At 39.1% G+C, this 27,065-nt stretch overlaps 1 protein-coding gene across 2 annotated transcripts in view; it reads left to right on the plus strand.

Moving 5' to 3' along the window:
• LOC134227499 (latrophilin-like protein LAT-2) overlaps window positions 1-27,065 on the plus strand; it is a 349,547-nt gene that overhangs the window by 18,588 nt on the left and 303,894 nt on the right. Inside the window, exon 2 of one of the 2 annotated variants that reach the window (XM_062709034.1) lies at window positions 2,248-2,670. The exons of the other annotated variant lie outside the window; for it this stretch is intronic. The gene's annotated coding sequence lies outside the window, so the exon portion shown is untranslated. The remainder of the gene's footprint in view (window positions 1-2,247; window positions 2,671-27,065) is intronic. 2 annotated transcript variants of the gene reach the window in all.

A 27,065-nucleotide genomic window follows, 5' to 3' on the forward strand; every position in this document is an offset into this window, starting at 1 on the left:
ACCTCCTGAAACGAAATTTTTCGAAATACCGCATATGCTTAGTCCTACGTCACCTTTGCGTACAACCCGATTGGGCTGCACCTTTGAACCCCGTAACGCTGGGTAGACACCTTTGCGTGGTGTGTTACGGTGTAAGATCTACCACGGTCACATTGACAGCTACAGGAAAATCCTGACCCAATGAATACCTTCCCCAATATCCAACTCCGTGGTACTTATGAGAGTGTCGCTGAGACACTTCCTTCCCCTCCCAAGTTACGGTGAAGATGGACGTGGCCAGGAGTAGTAATCCTCATGCTTTTGTGGTTTTCATCCTAGATTGAAATCAAGGATCACACCCACCTTGATTTCTGATAGCAATCTGAATAAGGATTTCAAAAGAAAAACATGAGTATCACTAGTGTCCAATCTACGAAGTACACCGTAACTATGCTATGCTATGCTAACCCGATTGGGCTGCACCTTTGAGTTTTTTCATTACGAAACATAAAACGCTTCAACATTTTTACAATATATAATAACACTAAGGTCAAAATTTTCGATTATTTGACTATTTTAGGTCATCTGCTAACGAAACACGCTTCTATAGTAAAAACCAAAATTTAAAAAATTAAAAAGTGCTGAAATCTAATTTTGGACTGATATTCGCCAGGTTTTGAGAGAGCATCAATCTCATTGTTTAGGCCGGTTCACGCTGTGGCAGTTTTTAGATTTTATGCTTTTGATTTTTACAATGGTTAGAAGCGCCAAAAAGCGTGTTCTGTGGGAGAGATCACCTTAATTAAGATAGAAAAAGTAGTTGTTTGTTTGTTGGGAAAGATTGATAGCAGGAAAATGTTGGTTAAGGACTTGTACAAAATCCTATGAGTTCATTTAAAAGGAGTTTCAGCATTTGGATGTAACAAACAGGATTGAAATGCAATAGAAGTGTTCCGTTTTTGCTCGCAAGGCTACTGGAGAGCCCAGCAGTAACCCTAGTTATGCGTAAACCAGATTGCATATTGCATTTCAGTACCTAAAAATTTCACGACAATCGGTTGATAGACTGATGTCTAAATAGTTCTGAGTAGTTCTAAGTGATGTCATTTGATTCCGTAAACTCTTTATGTTTAGTGGAGCGTTTTCAATCCAATAATTCAGTAAATAAATCAAGGTCATAACAGATCTTGCATTCAACCAAATTGATATAAGGCAACTGCACTTTAAACTTATATTTTTGTAGTTTTCTCAAGATTCACAAGACTTAATAGTATGGAGAAAAACAAAACAAAAAATAATGAAGCATATTTTAGAAGGTTTTGCTAGGTTATACAAATTGCTCTCAAGTTCGGAACTTGCGATCGAAAGTATAATAAATGACAGATTATCAAGCAGAATTATGAAAACAAGTATTTTGCAAAAAAAATATTTCTTTATTCAGACATTTGGTCTTTTCTGGCGGTGGGTCTATTCGGGACCATGAATTCAGTGACAAACACAAGATTGCCAATGTTGATAAGTTGTGTGGTGCAAAATAAAATCTTTTCGTGTCATAGCTTGGGGATGGCTGAAAATGTAATCGCAAGAAAATCGCCACACAAAAATAAGGTGATGTTGGATAATGCTTCATTGGCGATTTAATAATTTGGTCTACACGTGCTGTGGGGTGCTGCGATGATTGCTGTAACGGCACGTGCTGTTTGAACTGCCGATAAATTTCGCCCACGTGGAAGAGCTTTGCAACAGTCGTGCACAAACAAGTAAACTGCTCCTCTAGTTAAATTGTGCTTATTCAAACTTATAAAAAATCTTTTGTTTGCGTTTGTTTTTCGTTTCCGCTTCTGTTAATTGTTGAGACCGAGGTGTATGAACTTTATTGGCCCTACAGCCAATATTTACTAGCAACCAGATCTTTTGCTCTTATAAAGAGTTAAACCATCTAACTTTATAGTAAGTACTTGATGGCGCAACGTCTTTGCTAGTCCGCACACTCAGATACGATCCGAATTCAATATGCTCGGTTTACTTCCGCCATCAACTATAAATTCGTTTTGTTTCTCCTATCCATTTCTGTAGCTCGCAAGTAAAAGGAAAACTGGTATAGGAATTTCAGCCCTGTTCCAGGATTTTCACTTCTGATGAAAATCCATTTAGGCTGAATTCTCGGGATTGTGGTGATGGGGTTTCACTTTACGAATGTCAATCCTTCGGAAAAGCTCACGAACCTCCAGTAAATTATTGCCTTTTTTCTCTTCTCTTATCGCCCAGGCACAGATCCCGTCCATGGCTCAACGGTTCGTCTAGTGAAAAACAAACAATCCCAAATCGAAAGGGAAACATCGCAGCCCCTCTTGACTGAAATAATCCAATGAAAACACTTCCCTCCAGTGACGCGCTACTCACATCCATACATATCCACCAGGCTTGTGGCGTATGCAAAGTGAAAACCTGTAAGGTGTATCCATAAGGAGGAATCGAACAAATACGGATGATTCGATCGAGCTGCGAAACGGAGACCGGCCATATAACAGTGATTTGGAAATGCAGTGAAGGAAAAACGGGGAACAAAATTTGGGATTTGAGTGTAGTTGACCCTTCTGTGATTGGGTTGCCTCCATTGAGAAGGTGTCAGTTTGAAATTTGAAGGGTTGGCCGACTGGAATTGAAGTTCGAGCTCGGGATTCGAAAAAGGTGAGTGGGGGTTTGGGTGCTTGCCGGGAAATTAGAATCATATGGTTATTTATGAGTTGGGAAACAAAAATCCCAAGAAACGTTTACCATACTTATCCCTTACCCGATGGTATGAAAAAGGGAAGGATATTATGTTTTCTGGCCTTACCCAAATAACAAACTGTCAATAAATACGTATGCTTTATTCCTATGTGCACTTCTTGATTATGTTTCCAACGAAAAGCAACCAAAAAATTTGAATGTTATATTTTTTCCTATTTCTCTTGAGACATTACCCATGTCTAACAACTTTTACATACGTTACACGACCCTTACGGCAGGATCCGAACTTCTGCAAAACCTCTCGCCACACATCGCTTCGAGTTCGGTCATATACCGAACAACGTGGAACGAAGATAAAGTTTTTCCACAAAGTCATGACTTGCAGTCGGTGATCCTAAGCCGTCTTACTTTTTGCACGGTACATCCACCTTGAGCAGCCGGGGAAATATTCAAATGTACGGTAGAGGACAGACCGTCATTTCTTCCGCGAAGAAATTCACGTGGGCAGTATTAAATCTTCGAGCATTGCGCCCGTGTAGGAGGCAGTAAACGTGAACGTGGAAAATGGATATGATTTTGGATTCCGTTTGGGTGCAAACGAAAAAAATGTTTTGAGCTGCCTGCTGTTGTGAATTTGCGAAGTACGCCCACTGCGTTCCGTGGAATGAAGTCTTTTGGGCCATTTTTATTTGGAATTTAGAAAGCTTTTTAACTCACTGAATATTGGCAAGCACTTTGCACTTTCTAAACATATTTTTTTCAACAGTATGTTTTCCAGGATGTCAATAATTAAACATAGGAATAGTTTTGTTTTGATGCATGTTTAACAACTTGTGAACTGCACCACTCTGCATTCAACGTATTTATAAAAGTGGATGTGCGTCTTGGTTTTTCTTTATCTCCATGCACTGCGTTAGATTATTTTGAATTCTTGAAAATTTTCCATAAAGATATTTTTTAGTAAAAATTGTACTTTTCAGAATAGTTGTTTCCATATGCCATTCAACAAACACATTTTGGAATGTTTTTCGCGTATAGCACGGTATATAAAAATAAGGATGTCTTAGCACGCATTTAAATTTTCTGCTTAATGGAAACACATGGCATGTCTCCTATCTTATTAAGAGCTGAAACAAGACAATGCTCTACGATTTCATTTTTTTACTTGTGTGTTCCACGTGTGGCGATAAACAATACGTAACTCTTGAAGTGTCACGAGCTTACCTTGCTTTTTCATACCCTGGCGGATAGATGTTAGCATTAGAGGCCAGGCTCTAGTTAGCATCGTGTTGCAGGTAGCGCTGACGGTATGGTAGAAAAACAACCAATGCCTTCAATTCGTTCTTTACAAATCCGTCGTCTGATACCTTTTACACTCGAAGTGTTCTTTGCAGAAAAACTTTTGTACAGTTTTTATTTCCGCGTTGTTGTGCTTACCGCTCTGTGAATAGATTCTCATCCCGAGTAGAACAAATAGCTCAATAATATCAAATGTTCATCAGATAATAAAATGAGATATGGACATGATTGATACAAGAGATAAAAGATCAGACGACAATATCAATATTTTGCACTAAAATATCATGAGGAAATCAAGTTATGAAAGTTATTTGTAAGAAATGATCAATATCATGTGCCATTAGTTTGCTCCTATCCATAGCATGTAGTGATATTTAAATGATATTTCTGTGCAATTTTTTGATATTGTTGCCTGATCTTTTATCTCTTATAATAATCAAGTCCATATCATGTTTTGTTATTCTGTTCATGGTTTCTGCCCGGGACAGGATGCTGAGGTTTATGTTGCCATTGACTTTATTTCTCCACTCATTGATTTTTTTATATTTCGACAATATACCTAAAGACAAGACCCCGATAGGTATTGTAATTAATCCAATAGTAGTAAGTGTTCCCCAAGTCACCCAAGTCACAATTTATGTGAGTCGATTCAACTGGGCAGAGCGGTGATACTTTCTTTTAAATTGATACATGATAGTTAACTTGTCTTAGGTTCAAATCCCCAATAGCATGAGCAAAAGCTTGATAGACCGCCCACAGTTGCTATTCCGTTATTGTCAGCTCAGTCCAGGTCAGACAGTATGGCCCATAAAAAAATGCAAAAGTGTGGTATCTTATGTTTGTGTACATTAAACGATTACGCTACAAAAGTTCAATGTAATGGACGCAGTTGTTCATATCGAACAAAAAAAAATGTTTTTGATATTTTTGCAATTTTTATGGGCCATACTGTACTTGAAAAATCAACAGATATTGATGATATGAAACTGCTAATAAACTTTAAAACAAAGACGAAGATTTTCATGATAGAAATAGAGGCGAAAGTAAAGATTTGAAAGTTCCGTTAGGGTACTGCAGGTATGCCGATTTTTTTATACAGGAGGATATCCCTCAGCGCTGGACACATCCCAAATTGGGAGTCCCAATATAGGACACTTCTCAAAACAACACTTGTAGAGGTCCCTCCACTATCCACGAATCATCACTTTGTACAAAAATTTAAATTAAAAAAAAATCCAAAAGTTTTCATGGTTCATCTTACTTTAGAAGGTTTGAATCAACAATATTAATCAATCGAATGCATTCCGATTACGAGGAGATGGTCAATATTAATAATATTTTAAATATCGATAATGGTTTTTTAGATACAGTATGTAAAAAAAGCTTATCCACCCTCCCTACCAGTTCCCGACTGGAAGATCATATCAAAATTATATCAGCATATGTTATTATGTTATACTTAATTTCCAAAACAAAATTTGTTATAAACTTGGTGTAGGATGTTGTTAAAATGACTGAATTTCTACAAAAAACCTTCAAATTTTGTTACAATATTAGCACAAAAATCTATATTTTAGAGCAGAAATAACTAATTTATAACAGAATCAGATATAAAATATATTGTTTACTCTGCAGTTTTTGTCTGAACATAACCATACAAATAAGTCCATTAGAAATTGGGAAACCTTTTCAAATTATATCAGCATTGTGATATCTTTGGCTGGGAGTCCTTTAGCTACATCTGTTTTAAATGCCTGCTTTTGGTCAATTCGGTGTTAATCATTTTTCAAAACTTTGTTTTGGTAAAATCTTGTTACAACATTTATAAGATAATGGCTACTAAGAACAACATTCTATCAAAATAAGTTTTAAATATCACAATGTGCTAAAATTGTTATCAGTTTTTGTTATGCTCTTCTACTCAGGTTACAATTTTTTTTTGTTTTCCTGATGAAAATAAGTTTAGTTTGATGAGTGTTCCTCCATTATATACCAATTTTTGTTTATTCATCACATTGCCATTAAAAATACGGCATTTATATCTTTTCTTGTGTGATGATTATGAAAAATGGTAAAAAATTAAGCAAAAAAAGTTTATCCATGTTCTACAGAGCTGTGAGTGATCTTCAACTTTCTTAAATGATAACATTGTGTCTAGCTGTCATTTAGTGCTTTTGAAGTTTTCGTGCTCAAAATATCAGTTTCGTTTTCAAAATAGGAAATTATTTTTTTGCAAGATGCTAAAATGTCTATCAAAAAGATATTGCTCTTTTCACAATTGTTTAGCTTTCTGTGATAATCCTTCTCACCCCGTTTTCGAACTTCGCACTGTCAAACGCTTTGAGACGATGATGAAAACAAACTATTTTTATTGTTGTCTATCGAATTTGCTGACTGTCAGATGCAAGGCCAATCAAAATAAGGTATTTCAAAATAAATATTGTATGGAAAAATTAGACAACCTTACTGTGTAGTAACCTTGACGCACTGCGAAATCGTGTGCGAGATTCGACTGTGATAATCATTTATTCAGGGTGAGTCTAAATAGGAGTAAATGTCGCAATATTTTAGTTACTAGATAAAGATTGTCGCTTCGGTTCCCTTTGTTCTGCTGCGACAGCGACGACAGCGACAATCTTTATCTAGGTACTTAAATATCTTTTGTCTATCAGCATCGGAGCTTCCACACTGATATTCTTCCCTACCCCTTCATACGGGAGCTTGGCAGAAGGAAGGTCGTGCGATATGTGCCATCACAAATATTGCCCTCCGTTCGCTTTCAAATCGACTTCTATACAAACATTCTTCATGCCTGCCGTATCCTAAAGGAACTATCAATTCTATACTTTCGCCTCTAATTCTATCATGGACATGTACGTCTAAGTTTGGAAGATGATATTAGCATTTCCATATCATCGGAAATTTGATTATTGAATATAACAAAACTAGCAACAGATGCATGATATTGCCGATATTGTACAACTTCCAAAGATACGGTCGCTAGGATTATGCAAATGTAAAAAGAGCGTACCCGAGCAGCACATATGTTGCACAAAAGTTTCTGTGACCCATATGTAACCGAATTCAGTCACATTTGAGTTGCCGCAACCAAATCGGTCTGGAATGTCCTTAATTGGAAGCGAGTTTTCCATTAAATTGACATCACAATCCGTACTAAATCGTTTTCATGAGAAAGGTCTTAAGGGCAGAGTATCACTTAAGAAGCCATGGTTGTCCGTAAAAACACAGACAAACAGACGTAGCACTGAGGAAATTCCCATCGCTTGCCAGTTTTACATCCGCGCGCGTATACTAAGCCTTTGTATTTGACAACTTACACTAGCGCCTCCTGTTGGCATTGTCGTATTAAACTTTGTTTCGTACAAAATGCACATTGGGTAGTGGTTTAAAAACTGGGCTATGGATTCCAGTTCCAGCTGTTACGTCTGTTTGTCTGTGGTAAAAAAATCGATAAATTGATTTGGTCAGACAAGAGACGAAAGTAATGCTTTTTGGGTATCCAGAGGTCTGAACATTTTAAAACCCTGATTAATCCATCTAGCGATGTTTGTGCCTTTCTCGTGCATTATATATACTAAAAAGACTTGAGTGAGATTATATTTACATATTTTTATCTGTGTAGTTGAGTTTTTATGTCGAACCCTTGCAGAACCAAAGAAATTGGTTGATATTTCGCAGAGTTATGATCATCAGTATTTTCATTAAATTTTACCTGTCCCGATATAAATCGCACGACCTTCCTTCTGCCCAGCTTCCGTGTTGTAGAGGACGGGAAGACTATCTGCGTGGAACACAGAAGTAATACACTCATCCCTTTAATTAAAGCAACTGATGATTTTTGGTACTAGCATCATCGTCAGTGTGCACAAACTGGTGGCCCAAAATTAGGGAATACCAGTGCCTGCCGTGTCCGAATGCAGATCATTTGAGAAATCGGTAGGAAAACGTTGACGTGATACTCGCTTTGATGAAAGCCGATGAATTATCTGCACGTCCAAGGGAGGTGATCGTTTTGGTAAACGGTATGCCGGATATAACGTGAAGTTTAATCGCACAAACAAGAACAAAATAACGCGTACCTCGAGATCGTTCTGCGCTCAGAAACACGTTCGATCGGGCACCAAATAATTTCCTTATCGACCGCACAAAGCAAAACGAAATATGGCGGATAATGAGATCGTTCTACACTTCCAAAACACGTTTGATCGCGCGCTCACAAAAATGTCGACGACGGCGTGATGCCAAATTGATGGCACGGCGATATAAAGAGTAGAGCCGTTCCGATACATCAAAATATCGATATTTGATTCGATACGATATTTTGGAATAAAAATATCGATATATCGGAAAATCATATGTTTTTTCAGAATTGAAAATATTTAGAATATTATTGAATCATTTGTTTAAGAAACTGATTATATCCATTTTACATAATTTCGAGAAAACAACAAAAAATATTACTGGTAAAATAGCCTTGTCCTATTCGTTTAAAAGTGCGTTCTGGGATAGTTGACGGTTAAGTGTGTACATATTAAATTTCAAAATAAAAATTTATGGATTTGCGCCGATAAATATGTGCAGTTGGAGAAATTCCACGATTCTTCAAATCGTTAAGAGATTCGCTTCCACTGATATTCCGTGAACGGTTCCCTGGCAATTGGATTTAAGAACAGATTGTTCCTCTCATGTGGTGTAATCAAAACTGGGGACCCTGGACGTTCGATGAAAATAGAGGTATTCTCTAATGATAGAAGATAGAATTTCCTTAATGGTCTCATATATTGCCCGGCAGACCTCTGAAACAATTCTGAAGATTGTCGTCTCTTGAATCCGGAATAAATACTGCAGTGACATAAAGCTTTCTCCGATAGCTAAGAATCTCAACGTCATTGTTAATCTAAGCAATCAGAAGTTCATATCGCACTTCATTTGGTTTCAAACCGAGCCATGCAATTGGTTAACTTTTGGTTCACATTCAGTTCCAGGCACATTAATGGAACTTCAAAGATCACTTTAACGCTCACACCATACAAGAAAATACTTAAAATGCGAGCTAATTAAGCCAAAACATCCCTTATTATCCGAACTTCTGGTTGCTTGGGAATCTTTCTGATGGAGATATTGATTTTCTCATACTCGTGTCCTACATCTGGATACGAGTACCAACCGAACTTAAAAGGTAGTCAAAGTCGGACTCGGACATTCTGAAGAAGTTCCTGTACAATTTAGGATGATTGCTGCTTAGTTCTTGCGACAATTTTGCGTAGTACCCATCTATTTTTAGTTTCTCGATCCAGTCATGAGCCCAAACTCTGCTGTGTGGTTTGAATTCGTCCTCATCGTTCAATAGCAAATATTTAGCTACTAGTCGACCCGGCAGACGTTGTACTGCATAGTAGGCGAAAATGCGCGTTGTGAACTGCCCATGCAAATTTTCCATACGAATCTTTATTTTTGTTTTTCACGATTTATTCAACTTAATTCGTGATTTTTGCACGAATAAATATTATATAAACCCGTCGGAAACTGTAACGAACCTAACTGGTGAAGAAATGAAGAAAATCCATCCAGCCGTTTTCGAGTAATGCGGATACGAACACAGGCCATTTCATTTTTATTATATAGAAGATAGGCAAAAGTTGCCGCAACTGAAGATACCATCGATTCCATTTCAAAATAGGGTAAAAGTTCCGATAGTCGTGGGTGTTCCTATAGTTGCGGTAGTATGGTTTGCAGGGAATTACAAAATTAAACGCAGCAGCCCACATCACTGGTCAATTAGTCGACCTGTCATAACACAATGGAAACAAAAATAACATTGGAATTACATTGAAACTGGTAAAGTATCTTTAAAATACCTTAATTTTATCTTTCCCTTGCACCTATAGTTGCTGTAGTGTTCCAATAGTTGCGAATCCGGTGTGAAAACCATGGGATTCGCAACTATAGGAACACGAATAACAAAATACCGCAACTATTGGAACACTGTACCAATAATTGGAGGTTTGATTCCAGGTAACAATAAAGGATTTTGATGCAATTATGGCACATATGAATAAAATATAGATATTAGGCTTTCGGATATACTCTCAAGGTAAAGTAAATGAAGTATGGATTAGGTTTCATAGATAAATAGTCGACCCGGCAGACGTTGTCCTGCATAGTAGGCGAAAATGCGCGTTGTGCTGTCTATGTGGAATTGCCATACGAATCTTTGATCTAGTTTTTCACGATTTACTCAACTTTACTAATGATTTTCGACTAAGGAAATATCATATAAACCCGTCGGAAACTATAACGAATGTAGCTGCTGAAGAAATGAATAAAATCCATCCAGCCGTTTTCGAGTTATGCGGATACGAACACAGACCATTTCATTTTTATTATATAGATTAGTGTTGGAACGTGCTTAGTTCCTCCACTTTTGGGTATTTTACCCTAGTTTAGAATTGGTTTGAATATTTCTCACTTTATTATTGAATTATAGCCACAGCAAAACAACAATGTCTAATGCGAGTTTGATGACAAGCAATGTACTGCCTATTTAACAAAATTTGACAAAATCAAACTTTTTTTTTCAAACATAATATTTGACAAATAAATTATTTCAAATATTTGCGAGGACTGTCACATGTCAAATAATCAGCAAACGTCAAATTATGTTAAATCAGGCTATGAAAAATATTTGTCGATTAGACAAACAGTGTACTGAATGCTAGGGGCCCTCCTTAGCCGTGCGGCTACAAAGCAAGACCATGCTGAGGGTGACTGGGTTCAATTCCCAGTGCCGGTTTAGGAAATTTTCGGATTGGAAAATGTGGAAAATAATGTTTTTATACAAGTCGATTTGAAAGCGAGCGGAGGGCAAATATTTGTGATGGTATAGATCTCACGACCTTCCTTCTGCCAAACTCCCATATGAAAGGAGAGGGAAGAATATCAGTGTGGAAGCCGATATATCTCCACTGGCTTCATGCTTACCGTATCCTAACGGAACTATCAAATCTATACTTTCGCGTCTAATTCTATCATGAACATGTAAGTCTAGGTTTGAAAGATGATATTAGTACTTCCATATCGCTGTAAATCGTTTAACTTCACGTAGAAGTAATACACGCATATCATTAATAAAATATCAATAGATTTGAAAGCATCTAAGTAGGCTTAATATGAATCACAAAAGAGAACCATCTACAGGGGTTAGACAAAAAGGTTGAGATAGGCAAAAATTTGTCGACGTTCAAATCAGCATGACTTTGCGTAGAATGATCCGATTTTGATCAAACTGGGACCATCGGACGCGGAAACTCTTCTAGTGTACTGGTCATATGCGAAACCAATAATTGGCCCTTGGCCACCAGTGGTGTTCCGGGTTTTCCGAGGGTATGTTAAAAATGCATTTTTTTCTGCTGCTTGTCATTTTATATGACGTTTACTGCCATCATGTTTTATGTTTTCCCCAGAAACTAGAACTAATATGCTGACCAATGCTGGCTGCAGATCGAAAATCCGTTAGGTATACGCAGAGATACGGCCATTTTCGTGAAAAAGATGAGCGATTCCAAGCAACAGCATCAAAATTTAAGAAAATTTTTAATTCATGATTTTCTATTGAGTTGAAACTTTGCACAGTTTTTCAATTTCATCTAAATCGTCATTTTTCGATATCAAATCTTCATATTGAGTCACGACTAACTTTTCAAAAGGGTGTATGTGAAAATGGTTCAAAAATATTTAAAAAGCTGCACAGCAAAAACGGAATGTTCGATTGTTATGATTTTTTCAGCAAAGTTAGACAACTAAATGGTGATTCTTAAGAAAATGTGCACAGTAAAAAAAATTTTTTTGCCTTTTAAAATATTATTTTTGTCACAAAACTCAAATATCTCAAAACCCTATCTTTTTTCGAACGTAATTTTTTAGGGAAAACGGTCCATTATATTAGCTATCTACCATAAAAATTTGGTGATGGTAAACTAATAAACAAAAAGTTATGACATTTCAAACATTTCACAATTTTCACATATAGTAAACAAAAAAAAATTTCCGTGTATTTTTTTTTTTCAAGAATCGCAGTTTGATGCTGATTTTATTGTTAAGGGCCTTGCGTGAGTTAAACAAGTTGTTTGTATGATATTCCATATTTATGTATTCGTCGATATTATGTATATTATATGTATAAATATTATATGTATAAATATTATATGTATAAATAAATAAAAATGAATTAATATTATCCTAAGTATTATATTAAATGTGGCAGTTACACAATGTTGTTATAGAAACTCTAAGAGTTTTGGGTTTGAATTTTGGTATGGGTTATGATATCATGAAAACAGTTTATTAATACTTATTTTTTATTTATTTTTATTCAAATTTTTTAAAATATCGAACACTTTTGAATTATTATCAGCACAGTTTGAGTATAGTTTTGCTTTAATTTTATTTTCCGACAATGGAATGAAACAGTGAAATTTTTGGGTTCCTTGGATTGAGCTCTGAAGCCTTTATTTCGTACTCTTCAGTAGTAGTAAAACAAAATGATAATTTGGTTAAATCTTTTCCTTTTCTACGATTTGCCCAATCAAAAAGTTCTTTCGCAGTTTTAATTGGATGCTCACGTTCTTTGGCTAAACTTGCTCTTGTGGCCATGCGCTTTATTGTTCCTCCAATAGCATCACAAGGACCTTTGCCATGTGATGTAGCAAAAAAATGCCATTCTGCATCAATTCCGTACATTGATTTAAATTGACATAGGCTCGAAAATTTTTTACGATTTTTGTACTGCGACGCTGCTCCATCAGACATGAAATATATCTTTTTGACTTCTTTATGCTTATCAACGCGTAAAAAGTTAATCATTTTTTCAATGAACAAGTTTACGGATACTGAATCGTGTCTTAAATCTTCGGAAATTATAATAAAACTTAAGTGTTCAATTTGCGTACTTCCATTAAAATAAATAACGAATGGATGAATTGTAGCTTGTTGTACGTTCCAGTGATGGGACTGCACTTCATCTTGCAATACAAAGCTGTAATTTTCAGAAAAATCACAAATGACTAAAAATTCACCATTTTGTAATGTATTTTTCGTATTTTTCTATTGGTTTTGAACTCATCAATGGCATCCTGAATAGACCACGAACTTGGCAGCATCGACAAAATCAATAATTTTTCTTTCCTTGTCGTGGCTGCATTCGAGAACCTTTCCTTCATATTTATAATTACCTCATCGTAGTCTGTATTTTCCACATCATCAGGTCCCTAATTTGAAGAGGTTTCTTCGTACAGCTTCGTTTATTTCACGGTATTTTTTCTCCGGGTAATAAACGTAGTCCATCTTACTCCATTTAATCGGAGTCACTTTTGTCCCAGCTATGCCCTCGTTAAAGCGTTCGATGTTGACCTTTTGGATACACTCATATTCCGATTGATTTGTTGAAACAGATTTCGCTGATGGTACGGTGGCAAGGCTCTCAGCACTTAATACATCTGGCAATTCCTCAGTTGCTGTCGTTTTCGAACTTCCTGCGCTCTGCTCAACCGATGATATACAGATTGCTCTTTTGTCAACGTTTAGACGGCAGGACGTGCAAATGCGTAAATTTGTATTCAATGTGGACATTGGAGCATAACCAGTCGCTTTCAGTTTATCAATGGTGCTTTCGGTGAGATTTCGTAACTCTTTTGAACACTTTTTCCATCAAACGGCCTACAACAGTTGAGAAAGCGGCTACTCATGTTGTTCGTAATATTTCAATAAACAAAATCACTTTTAAGTTTTTACTGACTAGTTTGGTGTCATTTGCTTGACTGAAGAAAAAATTACTATAAGATCTTTAACAACCTTAGTAGTAGTAATTTTTTTGCTTTTTCGTGAGCATTGTCATGGTATGTACCTATCATGCATTTGTTGTTGTTGAAGATACCCGTTTCCTCCCGATCATAAAGTCTATTCTCTAAGAGGTATATTTTTGCAGGTAAACTATAGACGTACACGTGTATATAAATCTTTGATTTTGCAGCTTTTGTCTTAAAATAACATTTCTGATATGTTTCTATCAACGTTATTATCAACAGGTTTCAACACTATTAAAAGAATTTTTCGCCAGTCACGTGCAATGAAAATTATGACACTATCAATACTTTTGATCACAACACTGGATCGTGTCTAAGTTTCTTATAGATGCTATGAATAATTAAATCAAAATATCATGAAAACAACTTGTTTAAATCACGTCCCTTAACAATAAAATCTGCATCAAACTGCAATTCTCGAAATAACTTACACAGAAAAAAATTTTTTTACTAAATGTGAAAATTGTGAAATGTTTGAAATGTCATAACTTTTTTGTTTATTAGTTTACCATCACCAAATTTTTATGGTAGATAGCTAATATAATGGACCGTTTTCCCTAAAAAAATTACGTTCGAAAAAAGATAGGGTTTTGAGATATTTGAGTTTTTGTGACAAAAATGATATTTTTAAAGGCAAAAAAAATTTTTTTTTTACTATGCACATTTTCTTAAGAATCACCATTTAGTTGTCTAACTTTGCTGAAAAAATCATAACAATCGAACATTCCGTTTTTGCTGTGCAGCTTTTCAAATATTTTTGAACCATTTTCACATACACCCTTTTGAAAAGTTAGTCGTGACTCAATATGAAGATTTGATATCGAAAAATGACGATTTAGATGAAATTGAAAAACTGTGCAGAGTTTCAAATATTTTCGAAATGGTCGCTCAGGATCGACTGACATGCCCCCGTGGAATGCCTCACGGGATTGGCCATACACCCTGATCAAATGAACTTTCGCAGAACTTCCGGAACCTGTTACAAATTGGTTAAAGAGTCTTACAGTTCTCAAAATATATCTCTAATAAAGATCCTACAATCATCGTCTTGAGAAAACATGAATTTTGACACCCATATATGCATGATTCCAAATGGTGCCAAAACCGGCCCTTCTTGGTCCATGGAACCTGCTATAAGGGTGGCAGTGGACACTATCATTCTGGGAATGTTTCTGTAATCATCGTCTCTCAAAGCCATGAAGTCAGATACTGATATTTGCATTATTCCGATCTGTTATTATTTTATCATGTTCCCGGTACCGTTTTTACGGAAATGGTCATATCTCTGTGTAGTTTAGATGGATTCTCGATCTATAGCCACCATTGGCCGGCATATTAGTTATAGTTTTCGGAGAGAGCCTAAAACATGATAAAAGATAACGTCACATAAAATGACAAGCAGTAGAAAAAATGCATCTTGAACATACCCTCGGAAAACCCGGAACATTTCCGGTGGCCAACGACCAATCTCAGGTTTTGCAGGGTGACAGTATACTAAAGTTATGCTTTCCCGTAACACGGTAGATCACTTTGACGTAGTGTGTTGCGGTGTAAGATCTACCAAACAGAGCCCTAGCTTAATCCATTTTTCAAGCTAGGGCAATAAGTTGTGGTAATTAAGGATTCATCGTATTTAGTCCCCGCTACCAACAGCAGTCTCAGAAATAAAACATAATTAATGTTACCTTGCAGACAGTTGAAAGACTCGAATTCCTCTTGTTTGAGGCTAGACTGTATGCAGCGGAAACAACTTTTCAAGCAATTAATTAAAATACCTCGGTACCCGGTCCTAGGCTGAACTGACTGCTGGAAAAATCGAGTTAGGGGTTTAAATACGTACTAACTCTTCATGAACTGGTGAAAATGGTAGTGAGAGGAACACACGGGAGTTCTTATTACTGAACAAATTCTCTTGCTTGAAATGGTCTTGTAGACAGAGCTAAATCCCGGGTTTTCATTGTTTACTGGTGATATTCTAGAAGCAAGACAAGGATGTGGCTAGGGCTCCGATGCATGGCCAAAACAGTATCAATGTTCTGTTTTCTCAAGAAAGGATTGATTTCCTATTGATAAGGGGCGCGCCTTCAATGGGATTGCTCTCTGTGAAGGGTCTAAATAGCGGGACCTTGTCATGGTGCTCTTGAGGAAACAAAACAACAACTGTATCGAAACCGATACTGCATTGCTTATCAATAGTAATGAAGTAATTCGACATGCACTTTAACACTAAGGATACGGGTAACGCTACAATAGATCTAATAACAGGTCGCAGTGGCACACCCGAACAGGAAAAAAAAAGTTATGCTGATTTGAGTTTTGACTTATTTATTTTTACCTAACTCAACCTTTTTGTCTAACCCCTGTAAATAGTAATCTAAGCAATCGTGGAAATTCGTCGTCAGTCAAATGCTCCAGCAGATCCCGCTTGTTTATTTGCATGATAAGCTCTACAGTTAAGTCCGGTACGCTATTGAAGAGTACTGTGCAAATAGATAGGACACCAAATGGTCACGGATTGATTATGCTACTGAAATTCCGTGAGCAGTACAAAGGCCTGCTGGGTAAAGTAAACGGAGCTGTGTCTTTTCCTTACGGAAAAAATATTCCGTACCATTATTCCGCCGGAAAAGTGACATTTCTCCTATGCTGAATCAGCTGTCAAATTTACTTTGGTAATTTGATCTAATTTTCCTTAAACCCTATCCGTATCAGCAGCGTACTATGCTTTAGTAGTCGTATTGCTTCTTGGAACTCGGACACTTTGCTTCCCGGACAACAAATCCAAACGGAGATTTGCGACGTTTGTTTCTTACCATTTTTATAATTGACTCTCTCTTGAAACGCTTTCGTTCTGGGAGTTTTCAGGTCTGTAATTAGGGTAAAATTTAGTAAACAAATGTCTGCGTTGAGAAAAGCGATCCAGCCCAGTCGAGTTTAAAATCCCCAATAGTATAGATGTGAAATTCCAATCAAATCCTCAATCAATGTCTCAGAATTCTGGAATATTTAATCATCAAAAAATCATAAAATAAAATAGCTCGTCTTATGGGGAATGATAATATGTATAGAAAAGATCTTTTCTATTTAGTCTAATATGGAACTGTAAATAAAAATATGTAATTAACGCCATCCCATCAAACAAAGTTGGAAGATTACCTACGAAGCGCCATTATGATGGATTACTTCTCAACCCGTCTATCCATAGGTCCAGGGGTTTAAGTTAAGGGTTTTAAGAGCAAAAATAAACGGGAACCTGCAGCCAGATACTTTAGCAATTAACACATTTATCCTAATGCCGCAGCCCTGCAGTCAAGCAATATTTCAGAGAGACGGAAGCCTTTTGAATGGCATAGGAATTGAAAAACGTGTGACGTTTGGGTGATGGTTGGATACCCATAACCCGCAAGCCACAACGACTTAATAGATCATGTCTTAGGTTAAGTCTTAGAAGAAGAGATACCTACAATGCAGAGTTCAGTAGTTTCCAAGCATCTATGTCCCGAAACATCCTCTTAACGAAATTGCCCGGGACAGTATCTATGCCGCTAACAAGTAGCATGGCATTTCGCTCAATTTTGAATAGCGGGAACGCAAATATTACGTGTTCCACTGATTCAACCTTGGCAATGCATACCAAATCGGACATTTATTTTGACATGCATAGACAGTCAGGAGAATTTTTTTAACAACTAATTCCTGTATGAGATAGAAGTTAATCTGATCATGTCCCCTATTGATTCAACATGACATACCCGGAATGAGTTTATGGGTCCATCGAACTTTGACTGCGGTGTTCCAGGGGCATTGCCATTTAGGGAATGAAGCTACTCGCTTGATACATCGGACACACCGCATGTCTCTTTGATGGAAACACTCAACTAGTCTTCCAATGGGCATCGTTTTAACAATGTCACATACTACTTTATTTGATATAATTCGGTACTGACACTCTCAGAGACACCAGCCGGCAAACCGTACTCAATTCCTTGACGTTGTATGTATTCAGTCTCTAGTGCCGGAAGCCCGTAAGTAGCTACGGACAACACAACGCCCAAAATCAGTCTGCGTGTCTGATTCTCCACGGCTGACATGTTGGACACCATTGGCGAGTGAGATCTTGTCGCTAGCGATGATGCTTGACATAAATATAATCGACGTCGCTCGTGCAATTGAGCTTATCGTCAATAATTACGCCTAGCTGCGAAACGCGAGAGCAGCAGTATCAATACTAAAAGAATTAAATTGATTTTTTTTAAATGGGCAAGGAAATTATCAACACTACAAGAAAGAAACGATGTTACGTTACCTACTTCTAGTTTAAAAACTATTGCTATATAAATCTTTCTGTAAATAGCGGCAAAATTAAACTTACCTAGGATGGTTACAAAGCAGAAATGAACCGGACTTAGTCACTTCCTGTGAAACGTGATTGAAATCCAATATCCGTTAAACTCCCAACTTATTTTCTGCATCACATTTTTACAGTTGTCAATATTTCAAGAAAGCAGCAACACAATAATTCTCCTTCATCGATAATCTTCCAATCAAACTTCCTACCACAATGAGGAATCATCAAATCCTTCGCCTAAGCTCTAAATCATGACTCGTCAATCTGGTGAATTTTCCCGGAACGAAACCTAGCGACAACGATATTTCCCGGAATCAAATTTGGTGCCACTGCTTGCAGCAAACAGGAGAGGGAGGAAGCCTTTGCGGCGTAACCACTAGATTTAAATTCACGAAAGCGAGTGCTCGAGTGGTGTTCATTAATCACATGAGGATCCAGCATAAGTAGGTTATTGTTCAATTTGCTCGAGTATCTCATCATTGTTTTTGTGATTTGTTCGAAAGCGAAAACGGGTGTTAACACAGCAAATGAAGTCACATGATACGTAAGAGCTGCATGGCCCCCAGAACATGCCAAGCCGATTAAAGACTGTTGTCTATGAAGCTACGTTGCGATTCGCCTGACTCGAATTTTGCCTTCTTTTCTCTGCCTTTCCGGACAAAGGCGGAGAAGGTTAAGCCATTCCGTCGGAACTGAATGATGAGGGTAATGTTTTCCTGCTCGCTTTTGTCGATCATCATCACACATGTGAGCTAACGCCATTGTGTCTGGTGGGAGGAAGCCAATGTTCGCAATCTCTGGCTGGATATGTACGGAGCCGGGTCCTACGTCGATAGCTTTGATAGATATGTGGTATGGTGTCTCGAATGGCTTTTCCAAACGGCGCGCTATGGTGTGCCCTGAGCTGTGTTCTGACAGGGGGAGACACTCGTAGTTGGTGCGTGGATTGAGCTATGACGGGGTGGGTGAGAGGTTTGATAAAGTGGAAAATAGGTATGTATAAATAATGAGAAAACGAATCGATAACAAGCAGCTCTCTGTGCTCCACAGCAGCTCTCGGTTTAGTTCGTAAGTATTCTTGACCTTGTTATTTCTGTATTAGAAATTCAAATTTCGTTATTATCATAAGTCGAAGTATAATGGTATGGAAAAATGTGATATGTAAATCTCTTTTATGGTGACAGCAAAACATAAAGAAACCACAATCGTTTATTATTCAGAATAATATTTTAAGTTGATCTCTAAATCGGTTAATGGTTAAAGAAGTCAAGACAAGGATTTTGTTGTATCTGATCTAAACATAACCTAACGAGCTACAGTAAAATTGGACAGGTTCTAGTACGTTCCTTTGTTTTTCTCCAATTTACAAATCCTTCAGATTTTCATGACGAATGTTTACTTATTTCCGGTAGTAAATTCAATGAGGAATCTTTCAAAATTCCCATGGGATGCCTTTCGAAGAAAATCTCGGAAATTCATCTGGAAATTGTTTGGGGTTTACAGAGACAATTCTCGAGCATAACGGGAAATTTCTCAGAATTAGCACTAGAACATTGAGAGCAAATTGTTTTGAATTTTCGAATATAAGAATCTAGTATTTTCGCATATGTCCAGTTATTGAACAGTTTTTGGTATACCTATAGGTTCTTATATAGAATTGTTAGAAAATCTAATAATCATCTGTTGGGTGCAGCAATTTACATTTATCGGATAACAGATCCTGCAGAATAATATTTAACGCTGAACAAGGTCTTATAAATAATTCAAGCTCATTAAGGATTAAATTAATTTTAATTTCTTTGTTAGAATGTTTCTTTGACTTGAATCGAACCCCATATGCAATGATAGGTGCGGAGCTCTTGTCTATCTTTTATTCTATTATAAGAGGTTCAGTCCACTTTTTCAAACCATTAGGATAATTTACATCCCAAAGATATCCAATTCAGAAATCCTCGTTCAAATACAGTTCGATTAAAGCACAATGCTCTCCGTCAATCACGCAACCACACTCCAACCAAAATTGAACCCGCCCGTGTGTGTCCTGCGTGCATCGGAAACCGGTGAGAGCAACATTGTGCACACTGATCGTTGGAGCACTTCTCCTGCCAACGGGAACGCCCCATTCCATTATCAATGACTCCTGGAGTACTGAATGCGCGCCAATGGCAGTGAAGCACCAGCTCCAGTGAAGCGATCGCCCCAATTCATTGATTCACCATTCAACCAACCAGCAGCACTCAACCTACCGCCTGTAATCAATGTCACACAAACGTCGGATTCAATTGTGCTGCTCTTCATCAGCTGCACAAGTGCTGGTACGGTCGCGGTGGAGCTGCAACACTGTTTCCACACCAATCAATTGGTTCGTGTTTGCACACATGAATGGATTGGATTGAACGTCATGTCGAATGATTTGGTACATACTCACCCCCTTAGCGGCAAACTGTTGATGAGTGGAAAATGCCGTGGCACGATGCGGGCAGGATGTTCGCTCCAGCAGTCGAGCCTGTTCGGAATGGATTTTCCAACAGTTCACGCGACGAAACATTTCTTTCCGGAAACCAATTTCATTACGTATTGTGTTTGCCTACTCTTGTTCGCTATTATGGGGAAGGTTGTGTGCATTTGACATTTGGAATACCTACCACCACCGAAGCCCAATGAAAATGATTGGGCCATGCAATTTTAATGGACTATTTTACAACACATTAGCACTATCTACGTTTTGGATTTATGGCGATAGGATGGAGTCGATTCAATTTCACATTTGTTCTGCTGGAAACTGACTTAAAGTAAATTTCAAAACAAACTATCGAAGCTGCTTGGCCATCAGAGCTTAAGTATAAAAACAAATATTATTCTCTTATATACTGCTGAACGCACTCCCGTTATGGGGAGTGATGCTTTTGCTTGTAGAAGGCGCTGATGAATGCCTCTCAGTTACTGCTTCGGCAAATTCTCGACTGGATCCCTGAATTTGTTTTAAAGAGCATTTTTAAACTATCATGCTCAAATTTCAACCCATCGATTCTCAGGCAGTAACAGACTCGGTTTTAATTCTGCATGTAAGGATTGTCAAGCAAAATCTTATTGTTTCATTCATTTGCCGAACAACATTTTTTTTCTTGCAAGTGCTCTAAAATTCAATCAAGTCGCAAGTTATGTCTTGTTTACACAAGTAACGTAACGTTTTAACAACATTGAATGAAGAGTTGGATTGACAGAGTGTAGCCTTAACAACGTTAGACTAGATGCCATGCGCCTCCATCATATGATATGTGAACAGGAATTCGCAGAACAAAAGACGCGGAAAATGTTCACTACTGATAGGGTAAGGTGTTCGATAAAATTATTCGATAAAATTGTGCCTTCGGCTAGTTTTATTCCATATCAAAATTACATCAACATTAGTTATGCATATTTGCACAAAATAATTGCCTACATTTTTTGTAGATGTAAGAGAAAATTGCCCAATTCAGCCTGCCAGAATGACGCTGTCAGTGTCGCCAGAATGATTTCATCATTATGCAGTTTACAATTGCTTTGGAATTTGCCGTAAACGGAAAATTTATCGTCCATGCAGTGGTTCAGCGAGAGAACAGCAGCAGCTCCGAACAATCACGCAATGAGCAGATCAAAATAACAAACTCCAGCTGGTTTTGGAAAATTAAAACATGAGCCGTTTCTAGAACAACATTAGAAAATATCGTGAGAGAATTTCTGTACAAGGATATAATATAACAGTGGTGCTGGTGTAAATAAGACAAATAAGACAAATAAGACAAATAAGACAAATAAGACAAATAAGACAAATAAGACCAATAAGACAAATAAGACAAATAAGACAAATAAGACAAATAAGACAAATAAGACAAATAAGACAAATAAGACAAATAAGACAAATAAGACAAATAAGACAAATAAGACAAATAAGACAAATAAGACAAATAAGACAAATAAGACCAATAAGACAAATAAGACAAATAAGACAAATAAGACAAATAAAACAAATAAGACAAATAAGACAAGTAAGACAAATAAGACAAATAAGACAAATAAGACAAATAAGACAAATAAGACAAATAAGACAAAAAAGACAAATGAGACAAATGAGACAAATTAGACAAATAAGACAAATAAGACAATTAAGACAAATAAGGAGCCTCCGAAGGAATTTTTGGTGGAACCTCCCGAGGAATTCCCAGAGGAAACTCCGGAGAAACTGCCGGAAGAATTCCCGGAGGAACTTCCAGGCAACTCGCGGTGGAACTTCTGGAGGAATTCTCGGAGGAACTTGGAGGAGCAATTCGAGGAGGAGCTTCCGGAGAAAATTCTCGGAAAAACTTCAGGAGGAACTTCTGGAGGAATTCCCGGAAGAACTTCTGGAGAAATTCCCGGAGGAACTTCTGGAGGAACTTCTGGAGGAACTTCTGGAGGAATTCCCGGAGGAACTTCTGGAGGAATTCCCAGAGGAACTTCTGGAGGAATTTCCGGAGGAACTTCTGAAGGAAGTCCCGGAGGAACTTCTGGAGGAATTCCCGGAGGAACTTCCTGAGGAATTCATCGAGGAACTTCCTGAGGAATTCCCGAAGGAACTTGCGAAGGAGTTCGCGGAATAACTTCGAAAGCAATTCCCGAAGGAAATTCTGGAGGAATTACAGGAGGATTTTCTGTAGGAATCGCTGGAGGGACTACCTTAGGAACTCCTGGAGGAGCTACCTTAGGAACTCCTGGAGGAACTTCCTTAGGAACTGCTGGAGGAACTTCCGAAGGATATTCCAGAGGAGCTTTCGGAGGATTTCCCAAATGAACTTCCGGAAGATTTCGCTGATAAACTTCCGGAGGAATTCCCGGAGAAACTTTCAGAGGCACTCCCGGAGGAACCTTCGGAGGAATTATCGGAGGAATTTTCGGAGGAATTTTCGGAGGTATTCTTGGAGGAATTTATCTTATTTGTGTTACTTGTTCTATTTGTCTTATTCGTCGGAGTTGTCTTATTTGGCCTATTTGTTTTATTTATTTTATTTAATATCAATTATTTATCTCATACTATTCGTATATTAATTTATATATTTGATATATTTGTGTTTGTGGGCAGCAGGGACTATGTCCAAGGGCTTGACGATCCCTCCCCAGGCCATCTGCGAGTTGTGGGGCTTGTCTAGGATGTGGTGGGGTTTGACAGTGGGCCCTGTTAAATTCCTATAAAAAGCTGCATGTATCCGCAAGTAGGCCCCACCAAAGCGACCGTGTGCCGCTCAAAGCGCACAAGCCGAAGTCCTGGTGTCAGGTGGTACACAAAGCAGCCCTGACACGACGGCCCTCCGACGAGACAGGAGGTTTGCGCAGGCCCAATAAGCCGCCAAGAAAACCAATCATTACGAACAATATAAGAGATAATGCGACTCGATATAATCGGCAAAGACCTAGGCGACGAATACAGGATCACGATTGGAAGCTTGGAACATGGAACTGCAAGTCGCTAGGTTTCGCAGGTTGCGACAGGATGATCTACGATGAGTTACATCCCCGCAACTTCGACGTCGTGGCGCTGCAGGAGATTTGCTGGACAGGACAGAAAGTGTGGAAAAGCGGGCATCGAGCGGCTACCTTCTACCAAAGCTGTGGCACCACCAACGAGCTGGGAACCGGCTTCATAGTGCTGGGTAAGATGCGCCAACGCGTGATTGGGTGACGAGAAAGAAGCGTTCTACGCACAGCTGGAGCAGACATACGATGGATGCCCACTGCGGGACGTCAAAACCGTCATCGGTGACATGAACGCACAGGTAGGAAGGGAGGAAATGTATAGACCGGTCATCGGACCGGATAGTCTGCACACCGTATCGAATGACAACGGCCAACGATGCATAAACTTCGCAGCCTTCCGCGGAATGGTAGTCCGAAGCACTTTCTTTCCCCGCAAAAATATCCACAAGGCCACATGGAGATCACCTAACCAAGAAACGGAAAACCAAATCGATCACGTTCTAATCGACGGTAAATTCTTCTCCGACATCACGAATGTCCGCACTTCCCGAGCAGAGGAAAATAGCTTAATCATATCAAATCTTGATAAGATAGCAAAATGAGATATGGACATGATTGATATAAGAGATAAAAGATCAGGCGACAATATCAAAATTTTGCACTAAAATATCATAAGGAAATCGAATTATGTTATTTGTAAGAAGTGATCAATATCAAGTGCTATTGGTTTGTTCTTATCCATAGCACATTTTGATATTTAAATGATATTTCGGTGCAAATTTTTGATATTGTTGCTTGTTCTTTTATCTCTTATATCAATCAAGTCCATATCAAGTTTTGTTATGCTGTTCATGGCTTCTGCCCGGGTTACCGCAGTGCGAATATTGAATCCGACCACTAGCTCGTTGCAGTATGCCTGCGCTCAAAACTCTCGACGGTGTACAACACGCGTCGAAGTCGGACGCCGCGGCTTAACATTGGGCGGCTACAAGACGGTAGACTAGCCCAAGAATACGCGCAGCAGCTGGAAGTGGCACTTCCAACGGAAGAGCAGCTAGGCGCAGCGTCTCTTGAAGATGGCTGGAGAGATATTCGATCCGCCATTGGTAGCACCGCAACCGCTGCACTTGGCACGGTGCCCCGGATCAGAGAAACGACTGGTATGACGGCGAATGTGAGCAGTTAGTGGAAGAGAAGAATGCAGCATGGGCGAGATTGCTGCAACACCGCACGAGGGCGAACGAGGCACGATATAAACAGGCGCGGAACAGACAAAACTCGATTTTCCGGAGGAAAAAGCGCCAGCAGGAAAGATCGAGACCGTGAAGAAACGGAGCAACTGTACCGCGCTAATAACACACGAAAGTTCTATGAGAAGTTAAACCGTTCACGTAAGGGCCACGTGCCACAGCCTGATATGTGTAAGGACATAAACGGGAACCTTCTTACGAACGAGCGTGAGGTGATCCAAAGGTGGCGGCAGCACTACGAAGAACACCTGAATGGCGATGTGGCAGACGAAGATGGCGGTATGGTGATGGACCTGGGAGAACGCGCGCAGGACATAATTCTACCGGCTCCGGATCTCCAGGAAATCCAGAAGGAGATTGGCCGGCTGAAGAACAACAAAGCCCCTGGGGTTGACCAACTACCAGGAGAGCTATTTAAACACGGTGGTAAGGCACTGGCTAGAGCGCTGCACTGGGTCATTACCAAGATTTGGGAGGAGGAAGTTTTGCCGCAGGAGTGGATGGAAGGTGTCGTTTATAGCAACTACCGCGCAATCACTTTGCTGAACGCCGCCTACAAGGTACTCTCCCAAATCTTATGCCGTCGACTAGCACCAATTGTAAGAGAGTTCGTGGGGCAATACCAGGCGGGTTTTATGGGCGAACGCTCCACCACGGACCAGGTGTTCGCCATTCGCCAAGTACTGCAGAAATGCCGCGAATACAACGTGCCCACACATCATCTATTCATCGACTTCAAAGCCGCATATGATACAATCGATCGGGACCAGCTATGGCAGCTAATGCACGAACACGGTTTTCCGGATAAACTGACACGGTTGATCAAGGCGACGATGGATCGGGTGGTGTGCGTAGTTCGAGTCTCAGGGGTATTCTCGAGTCCCTTCGAAACCCGCAGAGGGTTACGGCAAGGTGATGGTCTTTCGTGTCTGCTATTTAACATCGCTTTGGAAGGGGTAATACGAAGAGCAGGGATTAACACGAGTGGTACAATTTTCAATAAGTCCGTCCAGCTATTTGGCTTCCCCGACGACATAGATATTATGGCACGTAACTTTGAGAAGATGGAGGAAGCCTATATCAGACTGAAGAGGGAAGCCAAGCGGATCGGACTAGTAATCAACACGTCGAAGACGAAGTACATGATAGGAAGAGGTTCAAGAGAAGACAATGTGAGCCACCCACCGCGAGTTTGCATCGGTGGTGACGAAATCAAGGTGGTAGAAGAATTTGTGTACTTGGGCTCACTGGTGACTGCTGAAAATGACACCAGCAGAGAAATTCAGAGACGAATAGTGGCTGGAAATCGTACGTACTTTGGACTCCGCAAGACGCTCCGATCGAATAGAGTTCGCCGCCGTACCAAACTGACAATCTACAAAACGCTCATTAGACCGGTAGTCCTCTACGGACACGAGACCTGGACGATGCTCGTGGAGGACCAACGCGCACTTGGAGTTTTCGAAAGGAAAGTGCTGCGTACCATCTATGGTGGGGTGCAGATGGCGGACGGTACGTGGAGGAGGCGAACGAACCACGAGTTGCATGAGCTGCTGGGAGAACCATCCATCGTTCACACCGCGAAAATCGGACGACTGCGGTGGGCCGGGCACGTAGCCAGAATGTCGGACAGTAACCCGGTGAAAATGGTTCTCGACAACGATCCGACGGGCACAAGAAGGCGAGGTGCTCAGCGGGCAAGGTGGATCGATCAGGTGGAAGATGACTTGCGGACCCTCCGTAGACTGCGTGGTTGGCGACGTGTAGCCATGGACCGAGCCGAATGGAGAAGACTCTTATATACCGCACAGGCCACTTCGGCCTTAGTCTGAATAAATAAATAATAATCTTTGTGTTTACAAATAGGAATACGCCTTTTTCTAGTGTCACGCTAGATACAAAGTTGACGGACTTTCTATCACTCTCATCGCCATATTGCTACCTCTTCCTCTACACGGATAATAAATGTGGTGATTCTGCCTCAAATCAACAATATTTTTGCATTGATTTATGAATAATAAAAATATTGTTGATACAACTAAAAATAGGGTTGAATCAACCATGCGCGAGAGTTGATTCAACTCT

Source organism: Armigeres subalbatus, chromosome 3 (assembly GCF_024139115.2).
Source record: "Armigeres subalbatus isolate Guangzhou_Male chromosome 3, GZ_Asu_2, whole genome shotgun sequence".
Classification (NCBI taxonomy): domain Eukaryota; kingdom Metazoa; phylum Arthropoda; class Insecta; order Diptera; family Culicidae; genus Armigeres; species Armigeres subalbatus.